Genomic DNA, 20,134 nt, shown 5'->3' with positions numbered 1-20,134 from the left:
GAGCAGTGCTGGGGAAGGGCAGAGGGAGCTGGGGAGCTCCAGCCTAGCAAAGCCCCAGGCTGCAGGCCAAGCTAAAGGCCCACAAAAGGGTACTAGGGCTGCAGAGGGGCAGCCCAGATATAGGCAGAGGCAGCTGGCTGATGAGTGGTTTACAAACTGCTATCTGCCCCAGGGAGCAAGGGCTAGGTGATGACTGGCAGTAGCCACTGAGGCAAGGTGGGGATAGGGGGTAGGAGGGGAAACCCAGAGTGAGGAGGTACTGCAGTGGGAAGAACCTCTGGGCAAAGGGCACTAGGGTCTGGGAGGGACATGGGGACCAGCGGCAGGCAAGACATCAGCCGGTAAAGGGTGTTCTGGAGCTGGAAAAGAGCTAATTCCCTGAACAACCAGCAGGAGGCGCCGTGCCAGTGAGTCTCACCTCGCCACAGCACCAGGACGGAGTAATATTCATTTAAAATATAAACTAGCAACCATACCTTGAAAACTTAAAGCTGAAAGGAACAAGGAGCTGGGTTTCACTTCTACAGCTGGTGTGTGTGTGTGTGTGTGTGTGTGTGTGTGTGTGTGTGTGTGTGTGTGTGTGTGTGTGTGTGTGTGTGTGTGAGAGAGAGAGAGAGAGATACCTAGGCACCCACATCCAAACACACTGTTTGGGTAAAAGGAGTCAGCCAAGTTGGTGGTGTCCCAAAGAACCATCTGATAACCCTACCCAAATCCTTAGCCAGGCTTCTTTACTGTGATGCAAGAACAATGAACCAAAAATCAGTATGTTGTACAGGAAAACCAGCACTGGAGGGGAATAGTTCAGAGACTGTGATAGGCCTACAATGTACCCACCTCTTTCACAAACTGACTGGTCTGAGACCTGCTGTTAAGGACCAGGCTATGGATTGTCTTACCTAATGGTCAGTGCAGGAGGCTCGCCTAGTGGTTGGAGCAGAGGTGACCAGGCCTAGCAGCTACAGCCCTAATCAGGAGCTGAGTTACCAAGTCCAGGGAGCGAGCCAGCACCAGGAATCAGGAGCCAAGGCTCAGAGTCATAGTCAGAAGCTGAATACCAAATCCAAGGAGCAATCCAGAACCAATGGCCATAAGCCAGAGGTCAGAGCCAGAGCCGGGAACAGGAGTGAGATCAGAAACAGCTATAAGCACGGAATGCTAATGAGGAGCTAGAGATGCAGGCCTGCTGCAGGTTTTCAGAATGTGCCTGTTGGAAGCTTTAGCCATCAGGGGGGCCAGGTTCATTAGATGAACAAGGGCTTGTTCCCCTCACCTATCTGGGTTCAGCTATAATGGGTCCCTGACAGCTTGCTTATAAACAGCAGCATGTACTTTATTTATAATGCCTTAACCTCTTCACCACTACCTATCAGTGCAGCCACACCTCTGCACTATTTCCCAACTTTCTGGTCCCTTCTCCCAGGGAAGCAGGGGCTGAGGTGTCTAATCAGAGAATTCCTCCCTCCCCCAGGCACTTCCCTCCTGTGCTCTTTATAAATCACTTGCCTGTTAATGGCCTAATTAGCTCATTAATTCCTAGACCCATGGCCAATTAGGCCTTCTCCAGGGGAAGCTTATTAGTGCTAATAGTGACCAGAGTGCTGGCTCAAGATCCGTCTCTCAGCACTATCGCAGAGGCCTACACCAAAATATTGAGGCTGGCTCAGCTTGTTCACGTTTTCACCCCACTGTGTCTGGACTGAGCTGGCTGCAGTTTAAGCCATCACCATGCTGCAGCACCCTCTCCACTCAGCAAGGGCCTGCACCCCGTTGTCAGTCTGGGGGATGGGAGCATATTTTAACCGGAAACATTACCTGTAATGGCAACATAGGTAGAATTTTTTTGAAGGAGTTCATTGTTGAAATATTGGCAGCACATTACTGAATTACCTTTGGACTGAAACCTGGCAATTGTTGAAGTTCAGACTGATACTACACAACAGTTTCAAGCAGGAAGTGAAGAAGAATACCATATCCAATTGACAAGGCAAGGGGAATTCAGATGGGAAGAATGTAATTCTCCAAACTATAATTTGGCCAGCACACTGAGAATAACACACTTCTTGTGACACTACCCCACCCAGCACTAGGGGGTTTTCAGTCATCAGAGAGAGTTCCAAACCACCGTTTTATATCTCTTCTGAAATACAGCACATCCAACAGCACAGGACACCTAACATCATATTTGAGAAGACAATAGTTTTAGTTTAGATACAACCTGGGAAATGTAATTCAGTGCAAGGTAAAGCATTGATGCTGAAAAACAGGTAAGGGTGATTGCAGACAACACATTTGATATGAAAACATGATGCTATGAAATATGAAGAATAAAAACTAAACCCTGTTTTAAACTGCACATGCAGAGGTAGCACATAATTGCCAAAGGAGGTGACAGACCTATTATATAAAGCACTAATATGAACATACCTAAAATATTGCTCATGATTTTGAGCACCTCTGTACTAGAAAGATGACGACAAATTGGAGGGAATTCGAAGGAGAGCAACAAAATAACTAAGTGGCTGAATGAAGTGACATAAAAAAAGCTTTAAAAAAATAGCATAGCTTGCTTAGATTATACTTAAGGGGGAATGTGATAACTATTTACTGAGATTTGAAGTATGTACCTTCAACATTTTTCCTATGAACACTGCTTCAAATTTAAAAAGATTAATATGCTTTGGCTATGTTGGCACCACTTTTCCAAAAATATTCTAGTCACTGGCAAGAATGTTCACAGAAACATGGAATTTTAAATGAATATTGCAGAATATTTTAGGAAAGTAAGTGTTTAATTCAGAACCACACATATTTGCATGAAAAATCAGGTTCTAAGAGTTAGCTCATCCAGTAAGGAAACAATGCTATGCATTCTGTGTGTCCAATCAAGACTGAACAACACATTGTGAGTTTCAAATGTGTGCAATAAACTACCTGTGTCCAAACTATAGATTTATTAATTTAATCAAAAATTATTCATTAAAAAGTACACAGTGAATAATTTCAAAAGCATATAAATTCTGCAAATTGTAACCAGTTTTGTGACCACGAAAAGTGGCTGAATTCATCAAAAAAATTGTTACAAATTATTCACTTGGCTTTCAGGTACACACCAAGCAAGGGGAGGAATTATTAAAAGTATATTTAGGGCTATAATAATAGGATGAAATTAAGCAAAGGAAACATTCAACCAAATATCAGGAAATATTTCCCGTATGTGTGGTTCATAAGGCTACGTCTACACTACCGCTTATGCTGGCAAAACTTATGTCGCTCAGTGGTGTGAATATTCCTCCCCTCTGAGAGACATAAGTTATGCCACTCATTGGGGGTGGATTAATGATGTCAACAAGAAAGCTCTCTCCCATCGGCATAGAGCGGTTACACTAGAGATCTTACAGTGGCGCACCTGCGTCGGTACAGCTGCGCTGCTATAAGCTCTCTAGTGTAGACATAGCCTTAGACTGTAAAATAGTTATCCAAGGGAAGTAGCGAAAGCCTCTTCACTTCAGTAACTGAAAAAACTAAAACAGATGACTCACTTGAGAATATGCTGTCCTGAACAATTACTTCACAGAGAGATGGACAATATCACCGAATAGGTATTTTCTCTAATGTGACAGGGTCAGGCCAGATGGCTACAAGAGAGTGGCCGAAGGTGGATACATTAGCTCCAGGTTAAGCAGGTCCCTTTTCCCTGGGTAAGATAACAGGGACTATTCCAGAACACTCAGGAACTTTCTAGAACTACTTAAGGCAGGCAGGCTAATTATGACACTTGTAGGCAATTGGGAAGTTACTAGAATTAATTAAGGCTTATCAGGACACGTGGTATAAAAAGGCTCTCACTCCAGTTACTGAGGTATGTATAAGGAGATGAGACTGAGAAGATGTGCTGCTGGAGGACTGAGGAGTACAAGGCAGAAAGTCCTGTAGTGACAACAAAGTTGGTGTTGGGAGGAGGCCATGGGGAAGTAGCCCAGGGAATTGTAGCTATCATGCAGCTGTTACAGGAGGCACTCTAGACAGCTGCAGTCCACAGGGCCCTGGGCTGGAACCCGGGGTAGAGGATGGGCCCAAGTTCCCCTCCCAACTCCTGATCCAACACAGGAAGATCTTTGAGGCTAGCAAAATCCGCTGTAGTGGGGTGAACACCCACTCCAGCCCTGAAGTGGTTGGAAAAGCCCTGCAGAGGGTTGGGGCTAGGGAAAGGAGCAAAACCCCCACTGACTGGGGGAAGTGGCTGCACCTGGGGCCATGCCCCAAACAGACCAACCAGGCCTTACAAGAAGGCCAGGGCAGCCAGAAGCTTAGGACAGTCTCTCTCTGCCTGTAGAGAGAGAATGGCCTGGTTGCAGGGAGCAAGAGACAGGTTACCTGAGTGAAGCAGGGCGGGGGAAAGGCAGAGGAGCTGGGGAGCTCCAGCCTGGAAAGCCCTAGGCTGTGGCCTAGCATTGGGCTAATGGGTACTGGGGGTTGCAGAGGGCAGCCCAAGGGTAGGCAAAGGCAGCAGGTCCAAACCCAACCTTGCCAGTGATGAGTAGGCTGATACTGCAGTCTGCCCTAGGGCGCGGGGGCAAGACAATGACTGGCAGTGGCCTTAAACTGAGGTGGGGATAGTGGGTGGGGTTCCCCTGGGAGGGGGAGACCCAGAACTGTGGGGGTACTGCCAATGGGGCAGAACCCAGTTAAAGGGGCACCAGGGTCTTGGGAGGGACACAGGGGGCCAGAGGACAGGCGGATCACTGGCCTGCAGAGGGCGCTCCTGGCTGGAAAAAGAGCTAATTCCCAAGGACAACCAGCAGGAGGTGCCGCAGGCGTGAGCCTGTATTGCTACACCGCCAATAAGTGCAGGACCCACCAAGGTAGAGGAGGAACTTTATCACACTAATTTCTTTTAAATCCTAGGAATGTGTGGATCTGGTGTGTGCCGCACTGAATATAAAGCCTGATTACTGATCTATTGTTTTGGTTGCATAGTACTGTTCTCAGGTTAATATTGATAGGACACTCTGAGGTCAGACAAGGACTTTAAGACTATTTACTTCTTGTAATATGCAAGAGATAACGAATTAACACTATTTAACTCTTCTAGATTTTCAAAGATTTTATGGGTCCTAACCTTACTTTTATAGCCATCTCAGATGCTTACATTTAAGTATAAGAAGTGTTCAACTCCATTCGGTAAGGTAGTCAAGCTGTATGTCCCATTCCCATTAGTTTTAATAGGAGATGCACAAGCACACCCAGAAGTGAGTACTGCTATTATTTGATGGAAAGATAGCAGTTGTAAAGTACATAATTAAAAAAAATTGTAGTACTCAACTGTGTAAGAATTGTGTGTAAATGCCTTTTAGTGTCTTTAAACGGGTTTTTTTCAGTAAAACTGTAAAAATAAATGCTAGAAAAGTGAACAAATGGTTCACAGATGTTTTTGACTCAATAAGCAGGGATTTTTTTATAAGAAGATTATTCTAAAACTGGGATGTTTACCTTGGCCTTCAGTGGTTAACATATCCAAATGATACAGCAAAATCAGTGAGAATCATTAATACCACATACTATGAGAATAAATGTTCATGCACTGGGTTCTCAGATAACTCGGATAGGTGACTGGAATTAATGGTAATTTTTTTCTTTAAACACTAGCTATTGTGGTAGAATGAGCTAAACCACCTGAGACAGTGAGGCTCCGGAACTCTGTCATAGCTCAGGAAGCTGATTAACAAGAATGAACACAAGCCCAATCAGTCAGCAGAAACTCACTCTTTCTGCTGACCCTGCAAAGCTTTGCAGATGATAAGGATAATAAAGCTCAGAAATCACCAATCATAAAACTCAAACACAAACCCAGCTTTTTCCTAAAGATTACATATTTGGGCTTCAAACAGAATATTATCTGTTTTGCAACTTTACCTATATCTCTGAAAAGCAATCAATAGAGCGTCTAAAAACTGGACTGTAAAATATAAATTGCTGGAGTGGTTACACACATACACTCTCTCTCTCATATACTCATTTTGGACAGATCTGTTTGGATGGCTATTTCCAATGATGTGTGCCCACACTGTATGCATGCACACAAGCATGAGTACACGGATCTACCAAGTCTGACTGCAACTCCAAACTTTCCTCCTACTTCAATTATCTGCAAACATTAAAGCTGCCAGAATGATTCTTCCCTTATGGTTTTCAAAGTCATGAGATGAGTGCTGAGCTGTCACGAGTTGTCAGAGGTAGAACAAGAGAATATGCATTGATAATTCAGTAGGTGATAGATGAGGGAAAATGTCAGATGTGTATACAGGAAAATGGAGCACATACATAATTTTCTTTGGGACCAATTAATGTTAGAACTGGTTTGCATATTCTTAATAAAAAAGGGTTGTAATTTTCTTGTCATGGGAATGGGGATCTTTTCTAATGAAAGTCAACAAGACACTTTTTTGTTTTAATAAATAAATACATTCTGAACTACACCACAGTATAATCACTTTGTCAAGTACTAACACCAGCAACAATATGGGACTTAAAGGCATAAATATTTAAGATCGGTTCCAGATCTTCATTTTGTGCACTATATTATTGATGTTTCTTCTGTGTGGTGATGGAAGACTAGAAGCATCAAACTGTGGTCCAGTACCTTGGCACTCTGGGCTACTTCTCCCCCCGGCCCCACACACATCTACACTTCCATTATTTAGCTGAAAAATCATACTACAGATTAGCCAACAGAAGGCAGGAAGTGGGGGAGGGGCAGAAAAAAAGCAATTTCTGCAGTGGTGTCGCTAAAACTCTCCTCTCGACACTGCAACACACCAACCTGAGTACCTGTCTGTATTACAACATTCAATACCTGTTTTCTAGGAATGGTGTCAATACAGTTTAGGCATTTTTATCACCCTACTATGAATACCTCACTTGAAATTGCAACACAGCTTCACTTTCCAATGAAACATTGATAGGGGCACTGGTGATAACAGCTGTTGGCAGCCACCAACTTTCTAACAGCTGTTCTCTCGACCTGTTCTGAACAGGGGATTCAGATGATTCAACGACTGGTCTACATTAGCACTCCCACCGTTGGTACTGCTGGTGGAGCTGCACTGGTAGTAACAACAGTGGCTTGTTTTACATAAAAAAAATAGCATAGGTATTCCACTGACAACAGCAGAATGATTGGGAGTGCCTGGATTTATTCACTTTCTGTTCATGCTGCAATGCCCACATTTTTTACAGGCCTCTGGTGCAAGAAGGAGGTTGATGGGATGGGAATATGGTGGGTATGTTGATGGGTTTACTGTTAATGAGGAAGCAGTTTCATTGTTATTTCTATGACCATCAATTAAGTGTGCTATACAGCAGTGGTTCTCAACCAGGAGTACGTATACCCCTGGGGGTACACAGAGGTCTTCCAAAGAGTATATCAATTCATCTAGATATTTGCTTAGTTTTACAACAGGCTACATAAAAAGCACTAGCAAATTTCATACAATGACTTTATACTGCTGTCTATACTATACATTGAAATGTAAGTACAATATTTATATTCCAGTCTATTTATTTTATAATTATATGGTAAAAATGAGAAAGTAGGAAATTTTCCAGTAATAGTGTGCTGTGACACTTGTGTATTTTTATGTCTGATTTTGTAAGCAAGTAGTTTATAAGTGAGGTGTAAGTTAGGGGTACACAAAACAAATCAGACTCCTGAAAGGGGTACAGTAGTCTGGAAAGGTTGAGAGCCACTGCACACAGGTGTGTTTTGTTTCTTTGTAAACAGCCCAGAAACTAGGATGGCACTAATACAACAAAATAAAAATAAAATAAAGAAATTGGTTGCAATAGAGATGTTTTATGAATTTAAAAACAGAAAATTATGGGGCAGATCTTCTGTGGGTATAAATCATCTAAAAAAAGATATATTGGAATTGGAAAAGGTACAGAAAAGGGCAACAAAAATTATTAGTGTTCCAATTTTGAAGTTTAAGAGGATTGTGCTTCCACACCCCAAAATGTACTGGGCTCCAGTATGTCTTTGCAGAGCCAGAGCCTTCCTGGCTAGAGGAAGGAGGTGCACTGCCCAATGTTCCGAGTCCCGCTGTCTCCTATTACGCTGTAAGAATGCACGGGACAGGGATGCTTTCTACATCTGTACCACAAGCATAGTCAGCACTTCACTCAGCACAGCACAGCAGGCATTGATGGGGGGCAGGTGGCTCATGGCCCCCACCCTCAACATGCCAAGACATGCCCCTCCAGAGACATTTGTGCTGCCAGCACCTGTAGCCAAATTACACATTTAACATGGGAAGGTTCACAGGAAGGGCTCATTGTGTTCTATAACACACCCCCTCTACCAAGCACCTATGGTAGAGCAACAAGTTACTCAGAAAATGACTTATTTTTAAAAATTCTACAGAAGCTGCTTTCTTTCTATGAGCTTCTCTCTACCCTAAATGCTGCTAGGTTGGCTCCAGCTCAAAAACTAGTGGGAGCAGCTTCAGTGTAAACCTGAATAGAAGTTCTGCTAAACAAACAACAACCAAGAACCTCTCTCACCGCACAGGCCTGATTTCAAACCCATGAACTATAATGCCTGTGCATCATGATGTCTTCGTATACAAATATCTTTGTACTTGTTAGCACTGCAGTGTGTTTAATGGCTTTCACCAGGTACTTCACAGCACTCCATTTGCAATTTTCATATTCAAAGCATGCCATGCATTCATCTTTCCTGCAGATTAGTTTGCAATCATAGGTATAGCAGGAGACCAGTGAGCCGAACCTTACAGTACAAACCCTGACAAAAAAATGTGTCTGTAGGAGGAACCACTTCTAAAAACTTGCTTCTTCTGCAGGAGTGGCGCCAGGGTTTTTGGCACCCTAAGCGCAGGGCCGGCTCACCGGTCCCGCGGCTCCGGTGGACCTCCCGCAGGCGTTCCTAAATGGAAACGCCGGCCCTGTTCTTCTGCCAAACCCAGAAATGCTAACCCATGATAATATGCAATATTGTCACTTACACACTCTCCCCCCCCGCCCCCCCCAAAATACAATGTTCTTCTGGCAAAATTTAGCTCATAGTTAAAAATAACCAAGTGAAATAAATGTAATAAAATTCTTGGAAATAAAGTCCACTCAATGGTGAATTTCTGTTGGCTATCTCTCCAATTCATTTTTGAACAAATCTTACCCCACTGAATAGCACTTTATTCCATGAGTAACCTCATTTACTTCAATGGACTACTTGTAGAGCAACGTGCTATTCAGTATGAGTAAGGGTATCAGGTTTTGACCTAAGTCTGTGGAATGGTATTTCTTACCAAGCCTATTCTTTAAGCTTAGAATTGCTAACTCTCTGGTTTTGCAAGTTTACTCAGTCTGGAGAGATGTATTTTACAGCTAATCCTCTTTTTGGAAACACCAATAGTGCACAATTTAGCTTGTCAGACAATACCATCTTCCTCTTTCTTACTACAAAATGGGGGCAAATTTACTATAGTTTCATTTTAAAAGATTATTCCTGAGAGCCAAGTTCAACTACAGTTTACAGTCTAAAGCCTAGCAAGTGATTATACAGTATATCTTAAATATGTTTTTAAAATGTCATTGAATGGGAAATGCATCTGAAATGCCCCAGGGGGGATGAAAAGCTTGTACTGAATTTATGTTATATTAAGTCCCATGAATTTATGCTATGTTAAGTTGAGAACAGCAATGTAGCTCCTTCTAGAGTGTACCATCAAGTTTTAAAAAAAAAACACCCAAAAAACCAGATCCCCTCCCAATTAATGTTTTTGTTTGAAGGCTGTAACTCTATTTAATTTGAAATTTCCTCTTGCTGTGCCAATTACATTTTAAACTTCTTCCTGTGAAGTTTTAAAGTGCACTGTCTTATTTGACACACAGAGTACTATTAAAATGGCCCAGAGCGGGATAAAAATGTTTTTCTTTCTTTAGTATCAAGCACCTGGCAAGTAAATGGAACATTTCTGTAAAGCCTTAAAGGCTATTAAAGGCATTCCTCTTTTTCCCTGGGGATTCAAAACCCACTTATTTTTATTTCCTGTTTTAAACCTATGAAATTACATCACTTTTTTCCTTTGATTTAACATTTTGCAGTATTTTTCCACATTGTTCCTTAGTTTTTTAACCCACTAATAATTAAAACTGCTGTTTTGCTAGACCACCAGAGATAGTGGGAGAGGAGATGACTAATATTAAATTAGTCTTGGCAATGGGGGAAGAGCACTGACTATTTACAGTAAGTCATATGACTTAGGGTAATTCAAATAAAGGTTTTGCTGATGTGAATTGCTTTGGCTATATAGGCCTTTGGGCTAACCCTCTCAAACCCTGGCAGAGGGGGTGTGGGGGAGTGAAGCAATCAGGGCTGGATTCTGGGTTTATAGGATCTATGTATTCAAAATAATGTGGCAAGTATCTAAAACTAATAACTTTATTGAAATAAATTATAATGTGGGAACCCAACAAAGGGGTTAACAGCTACTGCACATATACTTAATTCTGAAGTGAGATGAGTATTTGGGGGGAATAACATGTATCATCAAAATGGATGGATGGGCTATAAACACCCAGTGGACACATGAGACCTTGGGTCAAATTCATCTCTGGTCTAACTCCACTGGCTTCATGATGAATGTGGTCCATTGTGTTTAGGAGGCAGGATCATTGCATTTAAGTGGTTTTTCTATTGTATTGCAAAACACCTACAAACAAAGAGGACAGCCCACTTCCCAGGCTCCCAGAACCATATGGCCAAAGCATGTTCAGCATTTAGAAGAACTAGAGAAAACATCATAGGATGCAGAAGGGTGGTTTAAGACTGAAAGCTTCTACAACTGAGAACTATTTGGAATAGCCTTCGGGAGAAGCACAAAGAGAATACTGTCTGCCTGGAAAACTGAGAAAATTCTGATGTCTGCAGTACTAAGGGTAGCTGCACTTGGAATAAGTATCAAATCACAGATGGAAAAGACCTACAAGGGGTATCTGGCTCCAATACAGGACTGCTATTACTTTTGCCATCTAATACTTCTACTCAGGTGTGCACATACTGGTCAATAAATTAGACTAAACTACATTATTCTGGTGTATGGGAGCATTCACTTCTCTTACCAAGTGAATCTCCTCCTGGAGTCCAAATACATTTTCTTGTCCACTCAGAAATTGTCACAATACCTTTTGTGTCCTCACGTTCCCCCATAGGCCAAACTACGCCAACACACAAAAAAAAAAAAATAAAAAAAAATGTGCCCCTGAGGCTACACAATCTTTCTGAAAGCCTAAGAATGATGCAGTCTTACTGCTGTGCAAAGCAAACCCGGATGGTCTTTATATTTTACTTTACTGGGGCTCCTATTTCCTTCCTTCCTGAGAAGTCATGACATGGGGACATGTTTGTAAGGCTAGATACACACATGGACCAAATTCTGATGTGAAGTAACGAGATAAATAGTGGTGTAAGTTATATATCTCATGGGATTGTCATAAAATGGGTACAAGTGATAACGTAGTATGATTTGTGCTGATTTGGTTGTAGAAGTGCAAAACAGGAGGTTACTGTAACTGGAAGTTCTTCGAGATGTGTGGTCCCTACTGGTGTGTGCATGCGCACCATGCACCGGAAGATCTCCGTAGCAGTATCCGTCATATTGCATGTGCACCACCCATAGCATCATGTTGCAGGTGAGGTTATATGAAACTGTGCAGCATGACGCCCACTCTTTCATCCTCTTACCACAACCAGTGTGGACTACAGCAGAGGAGATGGAGTAGTGGGTGGTGATGGTATGCACGGAACACCATGTGGCTGCCTGGAAGAGGTCATGCCAGTATATGTCTACAAGGAAGACGGAGATGGCCATCTGCGCCCATGTTGAGTGTGCCATAGCCTGGTCAGACGGTGGGATGTTAGCACGTAGCACACTTGGATGCAGGCAGAGACCCACTTTGAGATACACTGGAAAGAAAGGGCTTGAACCTAGGATCTGTCCGCAATGGCCATGAAGTGGCATGGAGAGGCATGAAAGGCATAGGCTCTGTCAAGGTAGAATGCAAATACAAGGCGGACACCAAGTGAGTGTTGGGTTCTGTCCACAGGAACAGCATATGGCTTAGGATGGAAGATCAGGAGGTGAATAGACTGGTTGAGGTGTAAGTCTGAGACCACCTTTGGGAGAAATTTGGGGTGAAGGCATAAGGAAACCTTGTCCCAGAAGACTGTATAAGGGGCACTGGCCATCATGGCAGCCAGTTCGCTGACCTGCCGAACAGAAGTGATAGCCACAAGAAAAATGACCTTCATGGAAAGGTGGGAGATGGAGCAGATGGACAAGGCCTCAAAGGGGGGTCTGGTGAGAGTGGAACGCATTAAGATTGAGATTCCAGGAGGGGGTGGGTCCAACATTGGCAGGAAGGATTTCAGCAGCCCCTTCAGGAAGCAGGTAATTATGGGATGAGGCAAGTGCTGGTAGTAGTGAAAGGCAATGATGCCAAGCCCAGAAGGTGAAATGTGTCCAATTTGCTCTGCAGCATGCTCTGGTGGAGGCACATCTACTGTATGTAAGGATGAGTCCCACCAGCGTCGAACAGGCATTGTCTGCACACAAGCCCCATCCAAAAAGCAGGTGGTGAGATGAAGGGGGCTGGGATTAGGGTGGTGGATTTTGCCCCGGTCCTGGGTGAGGAGATCCAGGAGCAGGCAGAGGTGGAGCAGGGGGACAGGTGAAGAGCCAGAGGATGGCCCCTGAGTCCTTCAGGCTGTGAAGCCTTGTGCCTGTCTGCACAGAGAACTGTGAGGAGCCTTCAAAAGGGAAATCCTGGATAGACTGCTGGACTCATGAGGAAGTCCCAAGAACTGGAGCCAAGAGCAATGCCTCATGGTGACAGCTCAGGCCATTGTCCTGGCTGCCAAGTTGGCTGCATCCAGAGCCACCTGGAGATTGGTCCTGGCCACAATCTCACCCTCCTCCAAAAGGGCAGTGAATTCCTGCCTTGAATCTTGAGGCAGAGAGTCTTTAAACTTGGCCAGGGAGTCCCACTAATTGTAATTGTATCTCCCCAGCAAAGCTTGCTGGTTAGAGATACGCAGTTGAAGGCTACCCATTCAATAAACCTTTCTCCCAAACAGGTTCAGTTTTTTTGTGTCTCTTTGTTTAGGGGTAGCATTTGTCTGGCCCTGCCTATCCCTCTTGTTGGCTGCTAACGCAACCACAGAATCCGGATGTATGCGCAAGTACAGGTACTCAAACCTGCTTGCTGGCACATAATATTTCTTCTCTGTCCTCTTTGAGGGGAAGGGGGGCAGAGAAGAAGCAGTTTGCCAGAGGGCCTTGACCAGACCCATTGCAGACTCGTTAATGGTAAGGCCCCTGTGAGTGAAGCTGCCACAGCCAGAATGTCAATAAGGCTGTGGGATATTTCCTTAAGCTCCTCAATCTCCAGCCCCAGGTTAGGTGCTATCCTCTTCAAAAGGTCCTGAAGTCAACCTATGGAAGTGAGCTACTGGACCCTGAGATAGCCTTGTCTTTTCACACAATGCACAGTCACCCTGTGGAACTCCTTGCCAGAGGCTGTTGTGAAGGTCAAGACTATAACAGGGTTCAAAAAAGAATTAGATAAGTTCATGGAGGATAGGTCCATCAATGTCTATTAGCCAGGATGTGCAGAAATGGTGTCCCTAGTCTCTGTTTGCCAGAAGTTAGGAAAGGGCGACAGCGGATGGATCACTTGATGATTCCCCATTCTGTTCATTCCCTCTGGGGCACCTGGCATTGGCCACTGTCAGAAGACAGGCTCCTGGGCTAGATGGACCTTTGGTCTGACCCAGTATGGCCACTCTTATGTTCCGAGGAGGAGAAGGAGGTGGCTTGCACCGAAGGAGGGGCTCCTTCCTCTTTCTCAGCCTCAATGATGTCCATGGGAGCCACATCTTGGATGTTGGTACTGGGGTCAGTACCAGAGTCAGGGTCCAGTGCCGAGTAGGAAGGGATGGTAGCCCACCTCTCTGAAACCACCAAGTATGATCGATGGGAGGGAGGACCTGCTACTGGGGGAAACCCCCAAGGGTTCCAGCATGGCCACTGCATAGGCCATTGAGACATTGGCCAGGTGCCGGCTGAGGTCTCATGACACATAGGCTGGGTACTAGTAGTGACTTTTAGGCTGCACATAGGTTTCCCCTTCGGACTCTGATGAAGAGTCCTCCCTTGGTGACCACGTTGGAGTGATACCCCACTCTGCCTCCATACAATGCCGAGGGTCTGGGGACCGGCGGAGGACTGGAGATGGCCGTGATGAGAGGACTGGTCTCAGTTTGCCCCAGAGGGTGCCGGGGGTGCCTGGTGCCAGGAAGGAGTTTGATGCTTCCTGATCATTCCTGCTCCCAGTCATCGGAGCCAGCAGCTATCCCATTGGAGTCAGGGAGACTGGGAATGATAGTAAATCCCTGGCCACTGCAAAGGCCTCCAGGGTCAATGGAACAGTCAGACCGCTGGTACCACAGTGGCTTCTGGGTGTTGGCCGAGGGTCCTGCACCAGATTCAACACTCGGGACAGAGCTGATAGTGCCACCATGGGCTTGGGGGTGGAGGATTGGCCCAGTTGCACTGTGCTGCCTTCCCCAGGCTTGTCCTTTTTCTGCACCATCGAGCATCCTCTATCAGTGCGCTGCTTTTTGTGCTTCTCCTTGACACTGGAGATGGTGAATAGTGCCAGGAAAAGTGTGGTGCCAGAGAAGGGACTCGTATCGAAGCCAAAGTGCTTGGTGTAGAATTGGAGCGACTTGGCCCTGAGGCTGGTCTGAGAGCGGCTTCCATTAGGATAGCTTTCAGCCTTATTTCTCTGTCCTTTCTGGTGTGGAGTCTAAAGTCCCAACAAATCTGGCACTTGGCCCTCACACGCACTTCAAGCAGCTGGAGTGCAGGTCACTCATGGGCATATGTTTTCCACAAGAGGCACAAGGTTTGAAGCCAGGGACTAGGGCATGCTTGGCCTCTCGGGCGAAGGGAGTCCTTCAACCATAAGGACTATCTACATTGACTATTTACACTAACACTAATTACAAAATCTACGTACACTAAAAATTATTTGTAATGGTGTCATAAACAGATAGTTAAGGGTTAATGTCTCTTTTACCTGTAAAGGGTTAACAAACAGGGAACCAAACACATGACCAGGGGACCAATCAGGAGACAAGATACTTTCAAATCTCGGTGGAGGGAAGCCTTTGTTTGTGTTTTTTGGGTTTTGCTTTGTTCTCTCTGGGCTCTGAGAGTGACCACTCGTACCTACAGGCTCTCTAATCTTCTATTCCAATTTTGTGAGTATAAAGGTAGAAAGGTGGTATAGTCTTTTTATTTGTTTTCCTTTATTTGCAAATGTGTAGTTTGCTGGAAGTATTTTAAATTGTATTTTGCTGGGGGGGAGACTTCTTTCTAGTTTCTATAAGCTGACAGACCCTGTAACTTTTTACCATCTAAATTGCAGAGATAAACTTTTACCTTTTTTCTTTCTTTTTATTAAAAGCTTTGCTTTAAGACTTGTCTGATGTTTTTCTCCTAGTTAAGGCTCAAAGGAACTGAGTCTGTACACACCAGGGATTGGTGGGGAGAAGGGAAAGAGAGCAGGGGGGAGAAGGGAAAAGTGAATTTCCTCTTTGTTTTAGATTCACGGAGTTTGAATCTGGATTGCCTCTGGATGAAGGGAAAAGAGGAGGGGGAAGGTATCATTCCTCTCTGTGTGGTGATTCAAGGAGTTTGAATCACGGTGATCTCCTAGTGTACCCAGGGCAGAAAGGAGCTGGGAGGAAGAAAGGAGGGGGAAGGGAAATGGTTTATTCCCCTTTGTTGTGAGACTCAAGGAATTTGGGTCTTGGGGTCCCCAGGGAAGGTTTTGGGGGAGACCAGAGTTTATCAGGCACTCTACTCAAGTCCTGATTGGTGGCAGCACTACAGGATCTAAGCTGGTAATTAAGCTTAGGGGAATTCATGCTAGTACCCATATTTTGGACGCTAAGGTTCAGAATTGGGAATTATATTATGACAAATGGGAGTAATACTGTGCTACCTCCTAGGAGTGTTCTGAAGATAAAATATTACAATGATGAGCAACAAAATATCCCATGAGGAACCTGAGTTTTGTGTTCAGTGCAAAGTTTGGATGGTGTGCAGTAAGTAAGGCTTAAGACTAGAGACTGAATGATGAGCATACAAAGAAATATTGAATAATGACTCTTTCAGTGAGGAACATCCAAACTGTGCACTGAATGAGAGGTTCTGTGATAGCATGTAATCATGTAATTAAAAACTACATCATATAATGCATACACACAAGAGGGGTGTGATGGGGTCCCCAGGGTGCAACCTGGACAGTGGAACTTCTGAGCTCTCCAAAACCAACCAGCCTGGGTATTCCTCACACTGCGATGCTGATGTCAAGCTACAAACCTCTGATAGGCACTGCACTTACACAGACATCCACAGGCAGGGACATTCCCAACCGTGTTACATGAATGATCTCCCAATTCCCCTCAGCTCCCTCGTCTTGCACCCCAGAACTGAACCATCTTGTTCCAGTCAAAAGCTGGGCCAGTGTCAGTTCATTACCTAGTTCACAACTCCAACAGAAAGGTAGTGGACATTCAACAGCTCTTGTTAACCTGAGCTGAGATTTCCCAAGCTATTCAAACAAAAAACACTGTTTTAGGTAAAATATAAAACAGATTTATTAACTACAGAAGGACAGATGTTAAGTGATTATAGGTGGTAGGCATCAAAGTCAGAGGTAGTTACCTTAAGAAAATAAAAAGTAAAGATGCTTTCTAAATCCTTAGCTTTTAGTCTGCGCAAGAGTTGAATCAAACAGTTTTTCTCACCCTGACAGATGGTAGAAGCAGGTTACAGTTCCTCAATACACAGACTGGACCCTTTTCCAGCCTGGGACCAAACTCTCTCAGTTCAAAGTCTTTGTCCTCCAGTTGTTGATCTTTCCTTTCCCCACTGCTTCCCCTCTTCCAGAGCCTCTCACTGCTTCATGAGCTGCCCCTGCCCAAAGCGACAACTCCACAGCTCCCATTGGCTGCAAACAGTGGCCTGCAGGTGAGGGAAGTGTGAGGAGCTCCCTGCCACCCCTGTGCCTAGGGGCCACAGGGACATGCCAGCCACTGCCGGGAGCCGCCTGAGGTAAGCACTACCCGGCTGGAGCCCACACCCCAACCCCCTGCCCCAGGTCGGAACCCCCTCCTGCACTATAACTCCCTCCCAGTGCCCACACGCCGCACTCCAACCTCTGCCCCTGCCCAGCCCTGAGCCCCCTCCTGCACCCCAAACGCCTCATCCCCAGCCCCACCACACAGCCTGTACCCCCAGCCAGAACCTGCACTCTCTCCCACACCCAACCTCCCTGGCGAGCCCTGAGCTCCCTCCCACACCCAAACTCCCTCCCTGGAGCCTGCACCCCACACTCCCTTCTGCACCCCATACCCCCTTCTGCAACCCAACCCCCTGCCCCAGCCCTGATCCCCCTCCCACTCTCCAAACCCCTTGGCCCCATGAGAATGAGCCCCCTCATCCCCCCAAACCCCTCATTCCCAGCCCCACCCCAGAGCCCACACCACCAGCTGGAGTCCTTACCTGCTTCCACACCCCAACCACCTGCCCCAGCCTGGAGCCCTCTCCTGCACCCTGAACCCCTCATTTCTGGCCCCACCCCAGAGCCAGCACCTCCAGCCAGAGCCTTCACCCCCTCCCACACTCTAACCCCCTTCCCCAGCCCAGTGAAAATGAATGAGGGTGGGGAAGAGCACGCAACAGTGGGAGGGCGGGTGGGGCCTCAGAGAAGGGGCAAGGCCTTGGAAAAGGGGCAGAGCAGGGGGAGGGGCAAGGTGTTTGATTCTGTGCCATTAGAAAGTTGGCAACTCTACCTTGAACCCTGGTCTCTCATGTGAGTGGCCAAACCACTGGGCTATTCTGGAGCAGGTCTCTCTCAATGTCTCTCGTTGAAGCTGTTCCACTTTGTATAAAAACACTTACATAGGCACTTGGCTAGAAATACAATGACTAGTCTATAGTCTAGTGGCTAGCACGCTCTCCTGGGAGACCTCGGTTCCAGTTCCTGCTTCAATTAATATTAAGTTTTTTATACAAAGTGGAACAGTTTCAGCAGGAGAGACAGGGCCCCACTTGAGAATATTCATAACACAGCAGTTAGGGCATCTCACCTGTGAGGCAGGAGACCTGCGTTCAAGTCCCTGTTCAAGTCAGGCAGAGTAGGTATTTGAAACGGGACCTTCCACATTGCAGGTAAGTGCTCTAACCCCTCGGCTAGTGATTGGGTGGAAGGGAAGCATAGGCACCTCTCTCCACTCAATGTGTGTAAGGCCTGGTCTGGTAATTACTCTAAGAGGGCCTGTGAAAAAGCCATTAGATTGGGCACTGTAGGCGAGATAGGTGGGAGAATGCCCAGGTTGAATATCCAGCTGGCTTAGGCATGAGGTAGGTGCTACAAAGCTGAATGGCCTCAGGACTTATGTGGTGGTATGTATGTGCACCAGCAGAAATCCAGGTTCCTGGGGGACTTTACCAGTGGAAACAGGTGCCTAGAGGGTTAGGCAAAAACTAAACAGGGGAGCTGAGGATCTAAATTTTGGACTTAGGTCCTTAAATCCCTTTGTGGATCTAGCCCTGTGTGTCTAAGGTTTGCCACTCAGAAACCAAAGTACCCCAAATTAGAGGCCAATTCTGAAAATACAGGTCTTAATTTTGCTGTTTCTTTCTGTCTCCATCTATAAAATGGGGAAATATTTTCCCAATTACCAACAGTATTGTGGGAACTAATTAGTTAATATTTGTAGGCTGCTTTGAATACAAATGTGAAAAACTTTGCACAACTCCTACCATGCAATCAGACTCTGCCCCCCACTTACAATGAAAATATTATCAAATATTACCATTACTACTTCTACAAGGTATTAATTGAAATATTCTGTATATTAACCTTCAAAACAATAAGGAGGGAAATTTCTTTCATTACTCAGTCTTCTGAGTTCCCTTTTTCATCCAAAAAAGACCCAATGAAAACAGCCTAGTAGTACAAACACTCATCGCTCTTCCGTTTGCATCAAAAGGTTAAAACTCAGCAATGTAATTTTCACAGTGTTCTGTGATTACAACACAGAAAAATGCTGAACACTAAACCCTGTCAGAGCTCAAAGCCATCGCAGGAGATTACTCAGCAGCAGAACATCATTGATGGCTACCCTCTAGGGAAGGCCACGCAAATGAATTACAATCTAATAACATATACTATTGGGGTTTATGTACCTGCTAAGATATTTAATATTGTTTCCTTGCCTCTCTGTGCAGCTCTGCTTAATGAAGAGCTGCCATACCAAGTGGAGGCAACCTCTGGCTATTTAATTCCCACTGCTTAAGCATGATCACAGGTATAACATCACAGCTCCTATTCTTCAGTGCCTCCTATAATCAAGGTGTCAGGGAGGCCTGTTTCCTCATTATCTCCTATCACTTTATAAAAAGCTATCAGGCTCAATTATCCAAATAATCTGCATAATTAAAAAGCATTTCTATTTTGAAATAGGGGAGAATCCTGCCTGTTCGTCTGCAGCCATGACATTTTCTATCTATCGTTTAAATGCCATGCTCATCACTATAGTACAGTTTTTGAGAACCAAGATAATTCCATTGCTGGGGGGCATTCAAGACACGGAGAGTCCATGAAAAGGGTATGCATCCCTGGGGCACTGAACAGGGGTTCGTTCTGTCTTCTGACTGCAGGTTTTGGGGTTAGCAGAGGGGAGAAGTAAAATCCAAGACTACACTGATCCGTCAGTCACTCACACAGTCCTGCAGTGTGTGGGAGGAGCGGGGCATAGCTATGGTAGCTACAGCAGCTGCAGCAACCACAGAGAAGCCATTAGAGAGGAAGTATTCCTTGCACTCAGCCCTTGTGGGATATTCCCAGTATGCAGCTCTGCTTCCCAATAATTGTTCCATAACAGATAACTCACAACTGTGTTTGAATAAACAAGCAACTTACAGCAGATAGCTCAACTCCTCTTAAATATTAACCTGTAAGTTTCCTTCTTTTACAT

At 45.1% G+C, this 20,134-nt stretch overlaps 1 protein-coding gene across 3 annotated transcripts in view; it reads right to left on the bottom strand.

Moving 5' to 3' along the window:
- Positions 1 to 20,134, bottom strand: part of ATP8A2 (ATPase phospholipid transporting 8A2) — a 657,063-nt gene that overhangs the window by 322,398 nt on the left and 314,531 nt on the right. The gene's annotated exons all lie outside the window — the stretch shown is intronic.

Source organism: Gopherus flavomarginatus, chromosome 1 (assembly GCF_025201925.1).
Source record: "Gopherus flavomarginatus isolate rGopFla2 chromosome 1, rGopFla2.mat.asm, whole genome shotgun sequence".
Lineage (NCBI taxonomy): Eukaryota > Metazoa > Chordata > Testudines > Testudinidae > Gopherus > Gopherus flavomarginatus.
The sequence above is the reverse complement of the archived record's forward strand: the minus strand, read 5'-3'. Positions and strand labels throughout refer to the sequence as shown.